Consider the following 19,497-nt stretch of genomic DNA (forward strand, 5'->3'; position numbering starts at 1 on the left):
TCCTTATGTGATCATTATCTTGCCAAGTGCTGGCGTATTTTTCTTTCCAAATACGAGCCCACTGAGCCTTTGGATCTTTTACCCAATGCCACCATAATTTTGCCCCTAAAACTTTGCTTAGTACTTCCAGATCATCCAATCCAAGACCTCCATGGTTTTTAGGTTTGCAAATCTTATCCCAAGCTACCAAGGCCCATTTCTTTCTCTCCTCCCCCTTACCCTAAAGAAAGTCTCTTTGAATGGTTCTAAATTGTTGCAAAACTCCTTTTGGAGCTGGAAGGGCTGAAAGCATGAAGACGGGGATTGATTGAAGTACAACTTTTGTAAGCACTAACCGACCTGCCAAGTTTAAAGATCTAATAGTCCATTTCCGGGTTTTATCCTACATCTTATTAATCACCAGCTCCCAAATTCTCTTGTGCAAAGGTTTATCAGTTAGAGGAACTCCCAAGTATTTGGAAGGAAGGACATCCCTTTGTGCAAAGTCACACAGGATTTGTTTATAAGCTAGCGCTTCTTTGATCGTGGGGATACCCTGCAGCATAGTGTCATAAACAAATTATTGATGGGTCAAATCCTGTCCAGTCTCAGAGAGTTGGAGACCCTTGATGTTACCCACTTCTTTCGCATGCTTGATAGATCGACCAAGTCCTTCCATCATGAGGATAAAGAGAAAGGGAGAGAGCGGATCTCCCTGCCTGAGGCCTCTTGAAGGAGTAAAAGTCTTGGAAGGAGAACCATTAACTAGAATTGAAAAGCTAGAAGAAGTTACCAGGCCATAACCCATCTTACCCAATTATGGTCAAATCCAAAGGCTAGAAGGACCTTCTTGATATAGGTCCAATTCAACTTATCATAAGCTTTGGCTAGGTCCAATTGCATAGTCATTCCCACCTTCCTATTGCTTAAGAATGAAAGCACCACCCCATGCGCTTGAATGATGTTATTGAGAATTTGTCTACCCTCCACATAACCTGATTTCTCCACAGAAACTAGAGTAGGAAGAAGGGGTTTGAGTCTATTGGCAATAACTTTGGATATTATCTTGTACACCACATTGCACAAAGCTATGGGTCTAAATCTGTCTGGAGTCTGAGCAATGTCCTGTTTGGGGATCAAAGAGATGAAGGAAGTATTGAGCACCTTCAAAATGGTTCTATTCATCCTGGAGTCCTCCACTACATTCAGAATATCTTGTTTGACAATGTTCCAGCAAGCTTTAAAGAAATCCACATTGAAACCATCAAGGCCTGGCGCTTTACCATTCTGCATTTCTTTGATGACCTCACTAACCTCCTCTTCAGTCACTGGCCTATTGAGATTGAAATTATCCTCTCTTGTTACTAGCTTAGGTATATGCCTTGTTAAGTCCCTGATAAAATGAGCTTTGTCTAAAATGGTCTCCTCTGCTATACCTCGAAAGTGCTGAACTAACATAGTTTCTATATCTTCATGGGTATTGAGTAGTTGACCTTCGACATCCTTGATCGAAGAGATCCTATTATGAGATCTGTTCGCCATGGTGGATCTGTGGAAAAATCTAGTGTTTTGCTCCCCTTCTTTTAGCCATTGAACTCTTGATTTTTGTCTCCAAAATATTTCCTCTTGTTTACATAAGTTCTCCCAGTCTTGATGATGTTTGGTGACTTGATCATTTCTGACTCTATCAAAGCCATCCGTGATAAGGGCTTGATTGAGTTCCTGCATTTTACCTTCAACAACTTTTTTCACTTCAAAAATATTGCCAAATTCATTCTTGTTCCAATCTTTGAGTCCGAGCTTGATGTGTTTTGGTCTTCTGTACACCATTTTGCAATGTTGTTGATAAAATCTAGGTGGGTGAGCCAGATATTCTCAAATCTAAAAGGTTTGTTCTTGGGGGTGCCAATGCCCTGAACCTCAAGTTGTACAGGCCAATGGTCTGAGCCTCCAAAGGGGAGAATTCTCACTATCATTTCCTTGTCGGTGAGCATAAGGTCCTCTGAGATTATGAATCTGTCTAACTTTGAGGCTACTTGAGACTCTCCTCCTCTCTTATTGTTCCATGTAAAGAGGCCATTACTCATATCAGTGTCAACTAGCTTCATATTGTCTATAAAAGTTTGAAATGCTATAGAGTCTTTGCTTAAAGTTCTGGTTCCCCCTTTTTTCTCCGATAGTGATTTGATCATGTTGAAGTCCCCACCCATGATCCATGGTACTCCTGCATGTCTATCTCTTAGTTCCACAAGAGAATCTAGAAACCTGAGTTTATCATCCGGTCTTTGGGGGCCATAAACATTTGTAATCAGATAAGTCTCCCTATCTCCCACAGGCTGAATAACCACTGATAAATAATTCCTAGATGCCTCAGCATCTATTATGCCAACCTTTTGGGGGTTCCGGAGCTTCTTGTTTCATTCTATTGCTAAGTATTCTTTGTTTTCTTTTACTTCCTAGACCTCTTATATTCCAAGATGTGAACTTCATTATGAAAGATTTGTAAAGGAGTAGCTGGTTAGGTCTTTCATCTTACCTGAATCTATCATTAGCTTTCCACATTCCATCAATAACTCATTCTGCTTTTTTCTGCCTCTTTTCCTTCCTGGGTTTCTAGGAGCTAATCCTGGTGTGGTTTTCATAGTTTTCACACCTTCATTGCCCTGCCTTTCATTGTTTCTTTGCCTTTCTAGCCCTTTAGCCTGAGTTTTCCATAGGAACAGTTGTTGTACTCTGTTGAACTCTTCTTGAGGTAGTGAGTCTACCCCTCCCATGGTCCCCTGTTTCAAGAACCCTTCCAGATCTAGGTGTTCTCTATCAAGAATATCCTGCAGTTCATGATCCTCCATTTCCATCTCACTCTGGGTCATTTCTTGGTCCATTTCCAGTTCTCCATCGCTCAACGTAGTCTCTTTCTGTTTATTAATATCCTATGTTTGCCCACTATTTTCTTTCTCCTTCTCCCCTAGGTTGCCTTCCATTACCTGATCTACCTTTGTTGTCTCTTCCTCTTCTTCTAGTACTTGGAACCTGTTCAGACTGGCCTGTTGCCCTTCTGTTTGATGTTTCTTTGGCCCCCTTTTGCCCCTTTTCCTCTATATCCCACTTTGTGAAAGTTTTCAGTGTCTTTCACTGTGGTAGCTTTACTTTTGTTCTCTATTTTACTGAGAGGGAAGTCTCTAAATAGGTGCCCATGCTCATGGCACCTGCGACATCTGAAAGGAATATGTTCATAATCTACTGTTTGCACCCATTCTTCATCAAAAACTTCCAAGATGACCTCATCCGGTAGAGCTCCAAAGAGATCCATCTCCACACATATTCGTGCGAAGGAAGTATATTTTCCCCTTCTAGTGGCCTTAAGATGCTTTGACAAAACGTCCTAATTTGTTTCCTATGGCAGATAACGATTCAGTTTGCTAGTAATCTAGAGGTAGGGAATAGAGTCTTACCCAGATTGGGACCAAAGTGAAAGTCTCTCGCTCCGGGACAAAATTCATCATCCAAGGCCGCATGTAGAGGCCTGCAGCTGCATAGAAGTAGGGCCCTCCTTCAAACACCCTATCTTTGTCCTCAATATTTGTAAAGACCACAATGAAGAAACCCTTTGACCCAAGATGTAGGTCTATGCCTCCTTTTGGTTTCCAGTGGTATTTAATCCATGCTTGTAGTGCCTTTTCTGTGGGCCATAATCCCATGAATTTACAAATGATAGCATAGGTCCGCATGTGGTCCCTGTGCGCCTGCAGAGCAGGATCATTTAAAACTACTCTAGGTGTGACCTTAGCCTTAGGTTTACATGGCCCCTTTTATGTTTTGTTTTCTGCTTCTTGTTTCTTGTCTTCTTCCACATTTTCTTTTGTTCTATTTTCCTCCCTTGTTATGGTCAAATCTTGTTCCTCTTCAATGTTCCTTTTCCTTCTCCTAAAGGACCTCTGGTAGTTTCTATCAATTTCTTACCTTAGCTGGCTATGGCCTGATTGTAGGAGGGAGCGGAGCTCCCCCCTTTGTGCCCCTCCATGGAGTTTAAGGCTTGTAGAAGCTTGAAACCCTAGCTCGTCGTCCTACCTCTCCCGTCTATATCGTCAATAAATTTTCTTTATCACCCCATATTAATTTGATGTTTATTAATTAAATATAATTAAAAAATTTAAATAAAATAATGAGTGGCTTTTTTTAGTTATTTACTTAAAAAGAAAAAATAAAGGGAAAAAGAAGTATTAATATTTATATTTTTAATATTGTGATTTTAATAAAATATAATTTTCATGTAAATATTTTTTAAAAGAGTAATTTTTTTTAAATTTTTAAATTTTAAAAATTATTTAAAAAGAGTGTCTTTTAAATTAAACTGGTGATTTTTATACCATTAAAAATTATATTTGAAAATAAATTTATTGAAAAAAGAAAGTGGATTAATATTTTTACAACATTTTTATATTATAATAAAAAATTCAGTTTTCATTTAAATAATTTCAAAATAAAAAATTCAGTTTTCATTTAAATAATTTCAAAAAGAGTTAAATTAGAAAATTAAAAAATATTTAAAATTAATAATTTAAAATTAAATAAATGATTTTTTTATTATCATCAATTAAATTTCACAATTAAATCATTTATAATAAGTTTGCTAAATAATTTTTGAAATTTTAAAAATTCATTTTAAAAGAAGTGAGTTTTAAAAAAAATATTATTATTTTAATTCAGGAAAGATTGATCAAAACTTGTATAAAATATTAATCAATAATTTTTCAGAGTAAAACAAATTTTTTAATAAAATCTTAGTTTTTGTGTGAGAGAGTGATATCTTTTTGTTTTATCTCCATTATACCTTATTCCAAATGTTTGTATCCACTCTAAATATTTACAATGGTTTATAGTGGTAAGAATGTGAAAAACTATTTAATTATGTCAATAAGCATGTCTATTTTGGAATATAGTTTTCACAATTTTATTTTAATTATTAATAATTATTATGTGGATGATAGAGATTTAATTTTTATGGAATATTTTAAAATATCCATAACAGTATACACAAATCAAAAGTTGAGATTTATCTTGAGTAGTTATACCCTTTTAATTAAATTGATTAATTAAAAAATGTCATATAAACAAGTGACATTTAAAGTGAGTTGTGTTTTTTTGAGCATGTGGTATTGATATGTCATGATATTAGTCCATGATATATTGTAACAAACACTATTTACAAATTAAGAATCTCCATAATAAAATAAGAATAAATCTCTATAGTTAAAAATCTTGTTGCATATTTTGTTTAAATGTATATATTTATATATTAATTTTTTTATTAATAATAATAATAATAATTTATAATTTTTTTTTAATTTTAACAATTTGAAATGTATAATATTTTTTTTAATAATTAATATGTATCCACCTTTACTAACCATTACTGACTAATAAATTTATATGAATAAATTAATTTATAATTATAATTTAAAACTAAAAATCTAATCCAAAATAAATTTGAACTTTCACAAAGCTGTAACAATTATAAATTAAATGTCTTCTTCAAATAAAAGATTCCTTTATTTATTTTCAGTATACCATTCTGTCTTTCTAATGACGTTGTGTAATATTAAATGCACCGACTATATTCCTCCACCATTAATTGCACTAACCATGTATTCCTGTTTAAGGTATTTTCTCGATACCCAATACTTTATTTGATTTGATGCTCCCCATTAATCATTAAATTTACATATTGCTTTAGTTTTCTTCAAACACCTATGTCATAAGGAAACTTTTAAATTCTTTATGTCACCATCTAAGCTTTGGATGGTCGGCATGCTTATCTTAAAACATATTTTATTTATACAAATTCCGTGAAGCATTCATTGGAATTGACAATTTGACACAATCTCCCTAGGGAAATGCGAAATATCCTAATCGTCAATTTTTTTTTTAAATTTATAGTCAATTTCGTCTCCATGCATCCAAAGCGAAGTTTATCCAAATAAATTACCAAAAGTACAATAGTCGCATCATAGGTACAATAGGATGTCACTGGCAATTGCATAAGGTGACAATTAACCTTTGTCTATGTTTCCCCATGTGCATGGTTCGTGTGCATTGTTATGGAATCATTATACTCAACTTCAATGTGACATCTTCTTTCCCTAGTGACTTTTATTTTGCCTTCTATCGCATTTGAGTTTCTTAGTTTTGATTTTCATTTCCTCCCCTAAATTTTTCGCTCTACCCATCGGAGTTGACAACATTTTTGTTGCAACTTTGTGCCAGTGTCTTTCGTTGCCTCAACAATTCTTATGCTTCCCTGCTAATTATCTTCTTCCCTTCTCCTACTGCAATGTCTATCTTATTTGAGTTTCTTAGTTTGATTTCCATTTCCTCCCCCAAGTTTCTCACTCTAACCGTCGGAGTTGACAACATTTTTATTGCAACTTTGTGCCAGTATCTCTCTCATTGCCTCAACAATTCTTATGCTTCCTTGCTAATTATCTTCTTCCCTTCTCCTATTGCAATGTTTATCTAGTCTTTCAATCTCTCAACTCTATGTCCTATATTTGCAATGCCCTCTTAGCCCTTTCTCCACCCCTAGCCTATCTAAATTCCCTTTGATCTGCACTATTTCGAAGCATCGCTCCATCGTATGGCTTCTCCAGCGCCCAATTTTTTGTCACTACTATCAGCGTGTCTTGTAGGGCAGTCACTTCGCCTTGTCAAAGATATGGAAGCAGAGTCGCTCACCCTTGGACACATGCTCAAGTGAACATGGAAGTTGACGCACAAACATATAGAGACCTCACTACCTATTTCGTCTAGGAAGGGATAGAGGATGTTGAATATGAAGCTTGAATTGAGAAAATATTTCTCTTAGGCATTCAAGAGGAGGAAGATGTTGGCCATTAGGTTCATGACATTGGCAACACTCACTCTAGGCACACATAGTACATGCAAATCGTGGGATTTATATTGCCAGTCAAAGACTATTATGGGCAAGGTTCTCATTGAGAGAAATGAGGCACATGAAAAAGTTCTATGTATTAATACCCTCCATCAACAAGTCAACAAGATGAACCACAAGCTCAACACGTTTGCCAAAGAATTTGTCAATCTAGACCTTCAAAGTAGTGAGTAGGACTTGGCCCTAGCGCCTATCCAAGTGGACTCTTCCTACACCGAAAAATGAATTCTATCAATAAACTTTTGTTCTTAGACACTCATTGCAACTTTCGTAACTTTGCACAACGAAAAATGAATTCTATTAATAGAATTTTGTTCTTAGGTACTCATTGTGACTTTCCTAACTCTACACATAATCTTTATAGTTTTATAATTTTCTTGTCATTATAGTTACTCTTAATCATAATTCAACTATCTAATTATATTTTATTTTAGGATCTCCTTTTAAAATTTCTAACATATTTTTAATTTAACTTCTTTATTTACCCGATATATATATATATATATATATATATATATATATATATATATATATAATTGCCATATTGCAAACATTGTATCATTTTATCTATTAATTAATCTTATGGGTCTCAATTTGAGTAGAGTATACCAAGTGTATTATTTTATTCATAACAAATATATAAAATAAAAGGTTTAAACATATAATATAATTTATTATTATAAAATAATAATTAAATTATATCATATTTGAATTTATATTTATATATGAAAAAAAATATAAATACATTTAAATGAATAAAATATTTAGTAAAGTTTTAAAAAATCATTTATAATAATAAATTTAGGCCTAGTTTAACTTAGTAATGAAATAATTTTTTTCACTTGAATTTTAAAATATGATAATACAATTTCAAGAATTTTTGTTGTTTAAAATACATTTTTGAATGTATAAATAAATTCAACAACCTTGAAAACCTCTGGAACACTCAAATTATGCAGATTAAACAATTTAAAGTCAAGTTTTTAAAACCCTATATCACATTTTAATTAAAATCACTGAGATCTCTATCTAATTTTGATAAAAATTAACCAAAAAAATAATTGTAAAAAAAACCATTTCATCTATAAATTAAACTACACCTTAAAATCTAATTTTTAATTAATTATATAATTTTTATATATTTATTTTCAATTTTACCAATTCAAACTAATTTAATAAATCATTACTTTATAACCAGTCACCCTTTTTCCCTTTAAATCATTACTTACACCCATAATATTAATCATCACCACTTTCTTATTTATTCTTCCTTTAAATCATTACTTACGCAAATGATATGAACCGTCACCACTTTTTCCTTCTTTTAAATCATTCACAAATTTAAAACAAAAATTTTATTGTGGTTAAAAGAGTGTGTTGTACATTATCTTATAAATTATGTTTTATGACTTTACTTTTTTATATATAAAAGAGTATTTTGCTACGATATATGACAATAATTCTTCTGAGGGTGAGGGTGAGGGGTGAAAGATGAGATTTTAGTGGATCGTTATCTAATGAGATGTAACATTAGTGATGTGATGTTACAATAAATGAAGTGGTTATTTATGTATCTTTTTTTTATTGGTTTAGATGTTGATGGTTAAATTATAGGTTAATATTGAAATTTAATATTATAATATTTAGTCAATATTTTAAAATTATTTATGCCGTAGTTTAATTAGTCGGAGAAATTGTCTGGAAAATTAGGGTCATATTTAGAGAAAATACGACAAAGATTTTTGTAAATCTAAAAGGATTTTTGTAAATCTAAGTTATAGTTGTTAAACTTCAAAATTTTAGGTGTCTTAGACGTTTTTTTATGGTGTTGAATCCATTTCTATCATAAAAAACACGATTCAAACACTGCCTCTATAAGTTTTTTTGAATTTTTTTTGCCCAGACGACCACTTTTGGCCATTCGGGCAATTCCTCCGCCTCAGTAGACGACTCCATTATTTATTATATTTTTGTAAAAGTGTTTAATAATTTTTAAAAAAATTAGTGTATTGTTTTTGCAATATTTGTTTTATTTTTTAATAATTTTTTTTTTTTTTTTTTTTTTTTAAGTTTGATCGGATTATATTTTTATTATATCTAATATATTTTTCTGATTGGGGAGCGGAATTGAATTGGTGACTTCACATCAATGAGTGCTTAATAGAGCACCCGATCACTATCTATCCAAAACCCGTGGACGTTTTTTAATAATCTTTTTAATTTAATAAAAAAATTATATTTAATTTAATATAAAGAAAATAAAATTTATTTATAAAAGCCAATATAAAGAAGCGTGGAGTAATGTATTTTATTTTTTATTTTTTTATAAATTAAAAATTAAGAAAAATTGATCTAATATTTGATTATAATTAGATTTATCTTAAAACACATAATTTCATTGCTATGTATTACCATTATTATATATTAAGATACTAACTAATTTACTTATATTATATAGATTTAAATTGCTTTTGATTATATTTTTTTAAAGAAATGGTTATGGGATTTATTTTTTTAATGGAGCTATGTTACGATCTATAAATGTTACCATTTTTCAAAATTACCAATATTTCTTGTTTCTTCAAAATTACCAATATTTCTTGTTGGGTTGAGATTGAGCAGGGAGATTCAATACAATCTCTCAAACATTTACCCCTTCGTACAGAGATTTCAATCTCATTCCAGCTATAAAATTTCTAGAACACTCCCAAGATCCATATGCATTTACATTCCATCACTAATTTGATTTATTAACTTGAGAGGATTATCTTCCGCAAATCTGAAGACCTCATTGATTTAAGGTTGAATTCCAAGTTTTTTATTATTTGATTTTGCTTTTGCCTCTCTAACTTCCTTCTTAGAATATCTCCCCGGTTCTTTTTTGGAGCTTCACGTTTCTTGGCAACTTTTTTCATCTCCCTAATTCATTTTTTTCATGTCCATTCAATACTTTTCTGATACCTGCCTCTGATTCCTTTGGTGTTGTAGGCATGCTGCCCATTTTTTGTCCTTTATTCCCTACGAAGTTGTCAACTTGTTCCAAATCAAGAGTATTTTGATTGTTGATCTAATCCATGGATAAAGGTTGCTCCTTTACCAATGAAGTCATTTCTTCTGTTGGTTCTTTTTCATGAATTTCCTCCTCCTTTTCTTTTGGAGTTACTTCTTCCTCCTCCAAAACCTCATTTCACTGATTGTTATGTGGTGCTTCTAATCTTATTTCTTCTTTTGCCTTGTCATTTGTTCTTCGGATTGTAAGACCTCAAATGGGTTTTTCGAGATCAAAGCCGCATTTCTACCTTGTGTGGATTGGACTTTATATGTTGCCAGATTTCCTTTATTCATACCTTTTTTTTTTGAGTTTTCCATTACTATTCTTGACCTGTTGTTGTATCTACCCCTTTACCAAATTGAGATTGCTTGCAATCCTGTGTAAAATGGCCATATTCATGGAAATGTCTATATTTGAAAGGTAATTTCTCATGTTCAAGAGTCTGACAATGGAACCATTCTCCCTATGTGAGATTTATTTATGAGGGAAACCCTTTTCTAGATCTACTTCAACATAATTTTTTTCGCATGCAAACTAGAATCCTTTGGGTTCGTCCCTATCCATATATTTCCCCAACCCATTTCCAATTGCTTGCAGACAATCATCACTCCATCATGAAAGTGGGTGTTGAGGGAGCTTGACCCAAACAGGAACTGCATTTGGGATATCTTCATCTGGATCAAAATCCAATGACAAATTTTTTAAATACATATCTCCGGTCCCAAAAAAATAAGGCCCATTTTGGAAAATTACATCTTTATCTTCTTTAAATTCAAATAAGAAGGAAGAAAAATAGTTTCCACATGCATACATTCCAATATTACCTTTCATCAATGGCTTCTACGTTTTTTCCAACCTAGCTCCATGGATCTCATGGATGACCACATTCTTGTGAACATCCCCACTAAAGCTCGTTCTGAATATGCTAAGAAAGTTCTTTGAAATCCCATGGGAAGGGCCACCAAGGGAATGGTCTATGCCTTCTTAACAAATTATGCATGCGCCTTACATTTGGGTTTTTTGGAGATTGAGGCTACGAGGGTTTGGAAGTTTATCCAAATAAATTACATATCTTTTTCTATTATCTTAATACATTATATTGTTTTTTTGTCAAATTCATATTAGTTTGGGTTTGACCAAATTTTTTTCTAAAGTTTCCATAATTTAATTTTACACATTGAAATTTTGTATTTTTGACAATATTTTAATTTATTTATCTTTAATCTGATTGGCTATCAGGTTGAACATGTTAATTCTCATTATATTGATTAAGGAGCCAAAAGTACAAAATTCCCATCATAGGTACCATAGGATTCCACTAACAATTGCATAAGGTGACAATTAACCTTTGTCCATGTTTCCCCATGTGCATGGTTCATGTGCATTGTTAAGGAATCGTTATATCCAGCTTCAATGTGACATGTCCCTCCCATGGTGACTTTTATTTTGCTTTCTATCTCATTTGAGTTTCTTAGCTGTGATTTCCATTTCCTCCCCCAGGTTTCTCACTCTACCCATCGAAGTTGACAACAGTTTTGTTGCAACTTTGTGCTAGTATCTCTCATTGCCTCAACAATTCTTATGCTTCCTTGCTAATTCTCTTCTTCCCTTCTCCTACTGCAATGTCTCTCTGGTATGTCAATCTCTCAACTCTATGTCCTACATTTACAATGCCCTCTTGGCCCTTTCTCCATCCCTAGCCTATCTAAATTCCCTTTGATCTGCACTATTTTGAAGCATCGCTCCATCCTATGGCTTCTCCAGCTCCCAATTTTTTGTCACTACTATTAGCATGTATTGTAGGGTAGTCACTTTGCCTTGTCAAATATATGGAAGCTGATTCGCTCACCCTTGGACACATGCTCAACTGAACATGGAAGTTGATGCACAAACATATAGAGACCTCACTCCCTGTTTGGTCTAGGAAGAGATAGAGGATGTTGAATATGAAGCTTGAATTGAGAAAATATTTATCTTAGGAATTCAGGAAGGAGGAAGACGTTGGCCATTAGGTTCATGACATTGGAAACACTCACTTTAGGCACACATAGTACATGCAAATAATGGGATTTATATTGGGAGTCGAAGACTATTATGGGAAAGGTTCTCATTAAGAGAAATGAGGCCCATGAAAAAGTCATATGTATTAATGCCCTCCAACAAGAAGTCAACAAGATGAACCACAAGCTCAACACGTTTTCCAAATAACTGGCCAACCTACACCTTCAAAGTAGTAAGTAGGAGGACTTGGCTCTAGCACCTATCTAAGTGGACTCCTCCTACAATGAAAAATCAATTCTATCAATAGATTTTTGTTCTTAGGCACTTATTGCAACTTTCCTAACTCTACACAATGAAAAATGAATTCTATCAATAGATTTTTGTTCTTAGGCACTCATTGCGACTTTCCTAACTTTGAACATAAACTTTATAGTTTTATAACTTTCTTGTCATTATAGTTACTCTTAATAATGATTCAATCATCTAATTATATCTTATTTGATTTTAGGATCTCCTTTTAAAACTTCTAACATATTGTTATATTTTTAATTTAACTTCTTTATTTACCCCATATATAAATATATAGAGTATAATATGAGAATATATATATATATATATATATATTCTCACACTTGTTGGAATTATGGTACATGTGTTGTCCTTGATGGCAACTCACATTGCAACAGGTCAATTCAGAGGTAACAAAGTAATGGCACAAACGAACAGGATGATGGGACAAAGGATTATAGATGAGAATCAAGAAATTGAGGAAAGAGAATGTTTTAAGTTGTATACATTGTTTAACCTAGTCCAAGTCGCATATACACACGGGTACACAGAACAAAATGTGCGTACACGTATGCACGCAATTTCACAGAAGGAATTTAGAGCACGTATGGGATGGAAAATTTAGGTTAAAGAATACCAAGGGTCCATACCACGGTATTAGCCCACAATATTAAGCAAAATAACAGTTACTTGATCCCGTCTAAGAATACCATAGGTTCAAAGTGTTGTTTTGGTCCATGCTATTGAAAAAGGCTCTAAGTATATAAGGAGGAGAAGATCAAAGGGCTTAAGTGCAAGTCAAAAAAAAAAAATCATGAATACTTCTATTTGAAGTATATTTTGTGTTGTAAGGGCTATGGTTATGATATAGATCTGAAACATCTTGTGCACCCTTGGATACAATGTTGGATCAGGATCATGAGACCTGAAATGACTTATCATTGTATGATCTGATAATGGATAGGTTAGATCTGAGTGCTAACGCATGTTTTATCCTTTAAATGCTATGATCTGGGTATATCTAAAGTCTTGAAAAGCTACGAAGTTATAAGTCATTATTTTCATATCTATACGTAGGTTCGCCTCGGTGAAGGTGCGTATACACGCAGATTCAACACTTCCAAGTAGCGTATGCAGAGGAAGGGCTTGTTGTTCAGAAATGACTAATCTATCTGATCAGTGTTGTTGTTTTACTGTTGTTTGTCAATGATGTCTTCATTAGATCTGAAGTTAAACTGATTGTATAAGGATATTGAGTCTAGCTGACTGATTGATTGAGTAAGAAGGGTGATCTTTGCTGCTATCTGTTTAGAACTATGTAATATGATAGTATATCTTTAGAATGTCTTAGGTTTTTGTTCAGAAGTTGTATGATTCAGTATCTTTAGAGGTATACGTAGGTTGAGTTACAGAAACTTGAAAGTAGCGTATACACATAAGTTGTCCTCATTGAAGTAGTGTATACATTTTGACATATGATTTTTGAGGTTGCAGTTGGTTCTGGTTGTTGATGTAGTGTTCTGGGTTCAGCTCTGTGTTCTGGTGACAGTGATCTGACTGTTTAGATTGACGCTTTGGGTTTCAGTTATGTCAAAGGTTGAGGATTGAGTTTCAGAGATTAATGATTGGGTTTCAGTTATGTCAGATATTGATGATTTGGGTTTCATTTATGTCAGAGATTGATGATTGAGTTTCAAAGATTAATGATTGGGTTTTAGTTATGTCAGAGAGTAATGATTTGGGTTTCAGTTATTTCAATGATTGATGATTGGGTTTCAGTGATTGATTGATTCAGTTGTGTCAGAGATAAATGACAGTGTTACAGTGATGAGTTACAATTTGATTTTTGATATTGAGCTTAAGTGTTGTTAATGGGTCTAGTATGAAAATTTGATGAAACATGGCCTAGACGTTATGATGTGTTGAAGTAGGTGGATTTGGTCTGGAAATTTGATGAAACGTGGTCCATGGAGTATGCTAAGGGTTGGATCCTTCGGTAACGAAGTTGAAGCTTCCTGCCAGTAGTAGCCGGTGATTAGATTAGGGGTTTGGAGCTCCCTTCCAGTAGCAGTTGGAGAACAAGTGAAGGTTGTAGCCTTCAGCAGGTTGGTGCCTGCGTACTGGTACAAGTTTACACCAGTATACGAACTAGGGGGTTGTAGCTCCCTTCCAGTAACAGTTGGAGAAAGAGTGAAGGTTGTAGCCTTCTGCAGGTTGGTGTCTACGTACTAGTACAAGTTTACACCAGTACAAGAACCAGGGGGTTGTAGCTCCCTTCCAGTAGAATCTGGAGAACGAGTGAAGGTTGTAGCCTTCTGCGGGTGGGTGCCTACGTACTGGCATGAGTCTGCGCCAATACAAGATTGTAAACAACTTTTTTCTTTATATTAAAATGAAGACAGAGATGACAACAGTAAGTGGTTTTCTCCCGTATTGGGTTTCCACCTTAAATCTTGGTGTTCATGTGTGTTGCTTATTTGTGATGGTTTATTTTGTTATTACAACAAATAGTTACTGTTTATCTAATGTTTAATAAAGTTATGATGCACTGGCTGAAGACCAACATATGATGAATTAATTGAATCATAAGTTCACTCGATATATGCTAATTGTCTTAAGAACAGTCGTGCACACACGCGGGTTCATCTAAGTAAAATCTCGTATAGAAATATGAATATGAAATTAAAAAATAATTGATTTGAAAATATTGATTCACCCCTCCGCCCTCTCAATATTTTTCCCAACAATTGGTATCAGAGTGTCTCCTTTGGCACAATATTGATCGCTTGAAGGAGATCCGTTGTAACAATGGGAAAGAAGCAAAAGAAGAAAGCACCTTAAAAGAAGAAATCTCAAAGGAATAGTTCCAACAGGAGAGACGATTGGCTATTAGGTGGAAGAAATTATTCAGATTCAGAATCACCTCAAAATGAAGATGAACAAGAAAAAGAATTATCAGGTACTAATTTTTGGTCCTATGGTGATACAGTTCTCTGTTCATGCAATATTGAAGATAATGAATGTGATAGTGAAACAACTAAATTTGCTCTTATGGGTGAAAGTGAAAGAAAACTAATAGAGGTAGAAGTTAAAAGGCTTACAGATAAAATTAGAGATCAACAAGATCTACTTGACAAAAGGGATTGTACCTGCAAAGAAGATGTTACCAGGTTCAAAACTCAGTTGGAGGAAGGAAACAAAATAAGGAAGCAGTACAAAGAAAAGGAAGATCAATGTCAAAGGTTGTAGGATGAAGTGACATCATTAAGAAATCAAGTGAATGAAAACAACACAACCAAGGAACTTATAGACAGTTACTGTGAAGGTCTTGAAGCTGAGGTGGTCTCTCTAAAAGAGATCTTGAAAAATCAAATAAGCAGAACGAAGAACTACTTCAAGCATTTGAAGAACAAGAAACTGAGATTCTCAAATTAAGACAACAAGTGGAAGAAGGAAGGAAAGTTGAAGAAATCATGAAGAAGCAGTATCTGGAAAAGGAAGAGCAATATTGGGTTGAGGTAAATATCCTAAAAGGTATATTAGAAGAAAATGATAAACTTTTACGATTTCAAGATAGTACTAAGAATTTGGATAATATTCTTAGTAGTCAAAGGTCTCCTGCCATCAAATCTGGTCTTGGTTTTCATGAAACTGTTAAAGGTGAATCTAGTTCACAAACTGAGGCAAGGAATTCTAATGCAAAATAGGAAATGCTCAACAAGGAAATAAGAAGTCAACCCCATCAACAACCAAGGAAATAAAGTCTTAAAAAAAATCGTTTACTCCTAACTATAGAAATTCTAATCAATTATTTCCTCTGATCAATAATGTTGAATGTTCTATATGTCATAATTTTGGACATGTTGCAGCCAAATGCAAAAGTAGAAAGTTTCAAGCTAATAACCATCTCACAAAAAGATCATCAACTTCCAGGTACTTTAAGGGATATTGTTTTTCTTGCAATATGTTTGGTCACAAAGCCATTGATTTCTATAGAAGGAATATGGAACATATAAAATGTTATGCTTGTAACAAGTTTGGGCATATAGTGAAAGAATGCAAGGACAAATCTATGGATCATCGTAGACAATATGGTAAGCAATCAAATAAGCACACTTATATCAGAAAATCTGAAAAAGATGAATCCACCAAGAATCAAGAAAAGGAAGATCAGATAAGGTGTGATCTTCCTCTCTGCTCTTTCAAAGATGAAGATGAATACAAGAGTAAAATGGAGCCTCTGATGAAGAACCATCATGATAATGGTATTCTTGGAACTGATGTTTCAGCAAAAGTTCTAGGACCAGGTACAGTCAAAACAGACTCAGGGGAAATTGAAAGTATGAAATTTCAGTATTCCACTTTTCATACGTGGATCTTATGAAGACAAGTTGCGTATATACGTGAGTTTGAAACTGCACATTCGCGTATATGTTGGTTTGATGAAGAAACAGTGGGAAAGATTCAGGAAAAGGGTTTGATATGGTTCAATCAATGATCAATTGTCTTTTTTGTCTTGATGATTGATGATTACATTCTGTTGATGTTATTTAGAAGTTCTTTTGACCCTCATAAGTTGTTGATGAATTGACATATAACTGGTTGATGATGATGCCTTGATGATTCTTACTGACATATGAAATGATCATATCTGACAGTGAACAATTGGCACAGGTTCAGGGGGAGTATATGATATGCTTCTAATAATGCATTGTTGGCATTATAAGTCCTTGGTACATAATGATGCTTATCAATGGTGATGATTCTTATGTTTCTTTCATGGTGATCTTCATAAGTTCAAGGAGAAAAACAAAGCTTGAGTACACAACTTCATTATTTGATGATGTTAAGTGGTCACTCATTTCTATTATCCAGCTGCCATCATGCATAAATTTCATAGGGTGCAGTTATGAATGAGGATTCCTATAGTTCTTGGATCTCACATGGTATATTGGTTGAGGATTGTTGATCTTGATGGTATCAAGAAAGTTTGACAAATGACTGTGAGCTCATGGTTTGCTTTTCACATTGATGAGAAGCTAGATACATATTATGTTGGATACATGGATGATTACTTAAATTACACATTGGTAAATAATGTTGGTTGGCCAAGAGAATGGTGTTATTGCAGGTTTCATGAAGACATAGCTAATTGGAGACATGGGTTACTTAGTCACATAATGATGATGACTTTTTATGATGATAGTTCCTGCTACGATGATTTGATGATGATGTATGCTTAGTTGATTCATGAAATAAGGAGAAAGTTGATCTTGATAAGCTTAAGAGGATGAGTTGATACCTATATGCACGATACTTAGTCACAAGTTGATGATATTAAAGTTACATTGACTTATCTTGCGAACTGATGATAGACATACACAAGTTGTTGTTCTTGATGTCGCTGACAGATGCTTATGGTGCAGATCATATATGATGTATGATAGTTGATGATAACTATAATGATCTTGATTATGTCTTTGGTCTTTGTTATAAATTTCATGTATAACATTTGATGTAAAGGTCATGTAATACCTATGGTGTAATAATATGTCTCTTTCTGTCATATTCTATTATGGATGTGTCCTTTTGGACACATGATGTAATTTGTAGCCCCACTATGCATGGGAAGGATGATATAATAATTGCAATTTTTAGCCATGTATGAACATTTGATGTATCCCCACTTGGTTGGGTGATTGATGTATGTATGAGTCATTGGTGATAGGAAGGTCATACTCACATAGTTGAGTTATAGAGTCATGCTATTCTTTTGAAAATTATTTCTACAGACTCTGCATGTGCTTAGGGGGAGCATGGACATTATAGTGCATCTCAACATGTACTAAGGGGGAGAATATCTTGGTCTGCCCTTTGCTCTTGATGTCAAAGGGGGAGAGAATCTTAGTGTTATTTGATATATCTAATAGGTTCTACAGCTTGAAGTGATCAAAACCAATATGGTTACCATCAAGTCCAAAGGGGGAGATTGTTGGCATTATGGTACATGTGTTGTCCTTGATGGCAACTCACATATATGATAACCAGTTGTATCCACAAGTCAGTTCAGAAATGATAAAGTGATGTATGATGGAAACTCACATTATAACAGGTCAATTCAGAGGTAATAGAGTAATGACACAGAAGAACAGGATGATGGGACAAAGGATTAAAGATCAGAATCAAGAAATTGAGGAAACATAATGTTTTAAGTTGTATACGTTTTTTAACCTAGTCCAAGTCATGTATACACGAGGGTACACAGAATAATAAGTGCGTATGCTTATGCATGCAATTTCATAAAAGTAAAAGTGCGTATGGGATGGAAAATTAAGGTTAAAGAATACCAAGGGTCCATACCATGGTATTAGCCCACAATATTGAGTGGAATAACAGTTACTTGATCCCGTCTAAGAATACCATAGGTTCAAAGTGTTGTTTTGGTCCATGGTATTGACAAAGGCTCTAAGTATATAAGGAGGAGAAGATCAAAGGGCTAAAGCACAAGTGAAGAAAAAGGGTTTTTCATGAATACTTCTATCTGAAGTATATTTTGTGTTGTAAGGGCTATGGTTATGATATAGATATGAAATATCTTGTGCACCCTTGGATACAATGTTGGATCAGGATCATGAGACCTGAAATGACTTATCATTGTATGATCTAATAATGGATAGGCTAGATCTGAGTGCTAATGCATGTTTTATCCTTTAAATGTTATGATCTGGGTATATCTGAAGTCTTGAAAAGTTGTGAAGTTATAAGTCATTATTTGCATATCTATACGCAAGTTCACCTCAGTGAAGATGCATAACATATGGATTCAACACTTCCAAGTAGTGTATGCAAAGGAAGGGCTTGTTGTTCAGAAATGACTGATCTAGCTGATCAATGTTGTTGTTTTACTGTTGTTTGTCAATGATGTCTTCATTAGATCTGAAGTTAAACTGATTATATGAGGAGATTGATTCTCACTGACTGATTGATAGAGTAAGAAGGGTGATCTTTGTTGCTATCTATTTAGAACTCTGTAATATGATAATATATCTTAAGAATGTCTTTGGTTTTGGTTCATAAATTGTATGATTAAGTATCTTTAGAGGTATACACATAGGTTGTCCTCATTGAAGTAGCGTAGACATTTTGACATATGAATTTTGAGGTTCCAGTTGGTTCTGGTTGTTGATGCAGTGTTTTGGGTTCAACTTTGTGTTCTGGTTACAATGAT

This window comes from Pinus tabuliformis, chromosome 5_1 (genome assembly GCF_031772625.1).
Source record: "Pinus tabuliformis cultivar Carrire ecotype Pingquan chromosome 5_1, CPIR1, whole genome shotgun sequence".
In the NCBI taxonomy this organism is placed as follows: Eukaryota; Viridiplantae; Streptophyta; class Pinopsida; order Pinales; family Pinaceae; genus Pinus; species Pinus tabuliformis.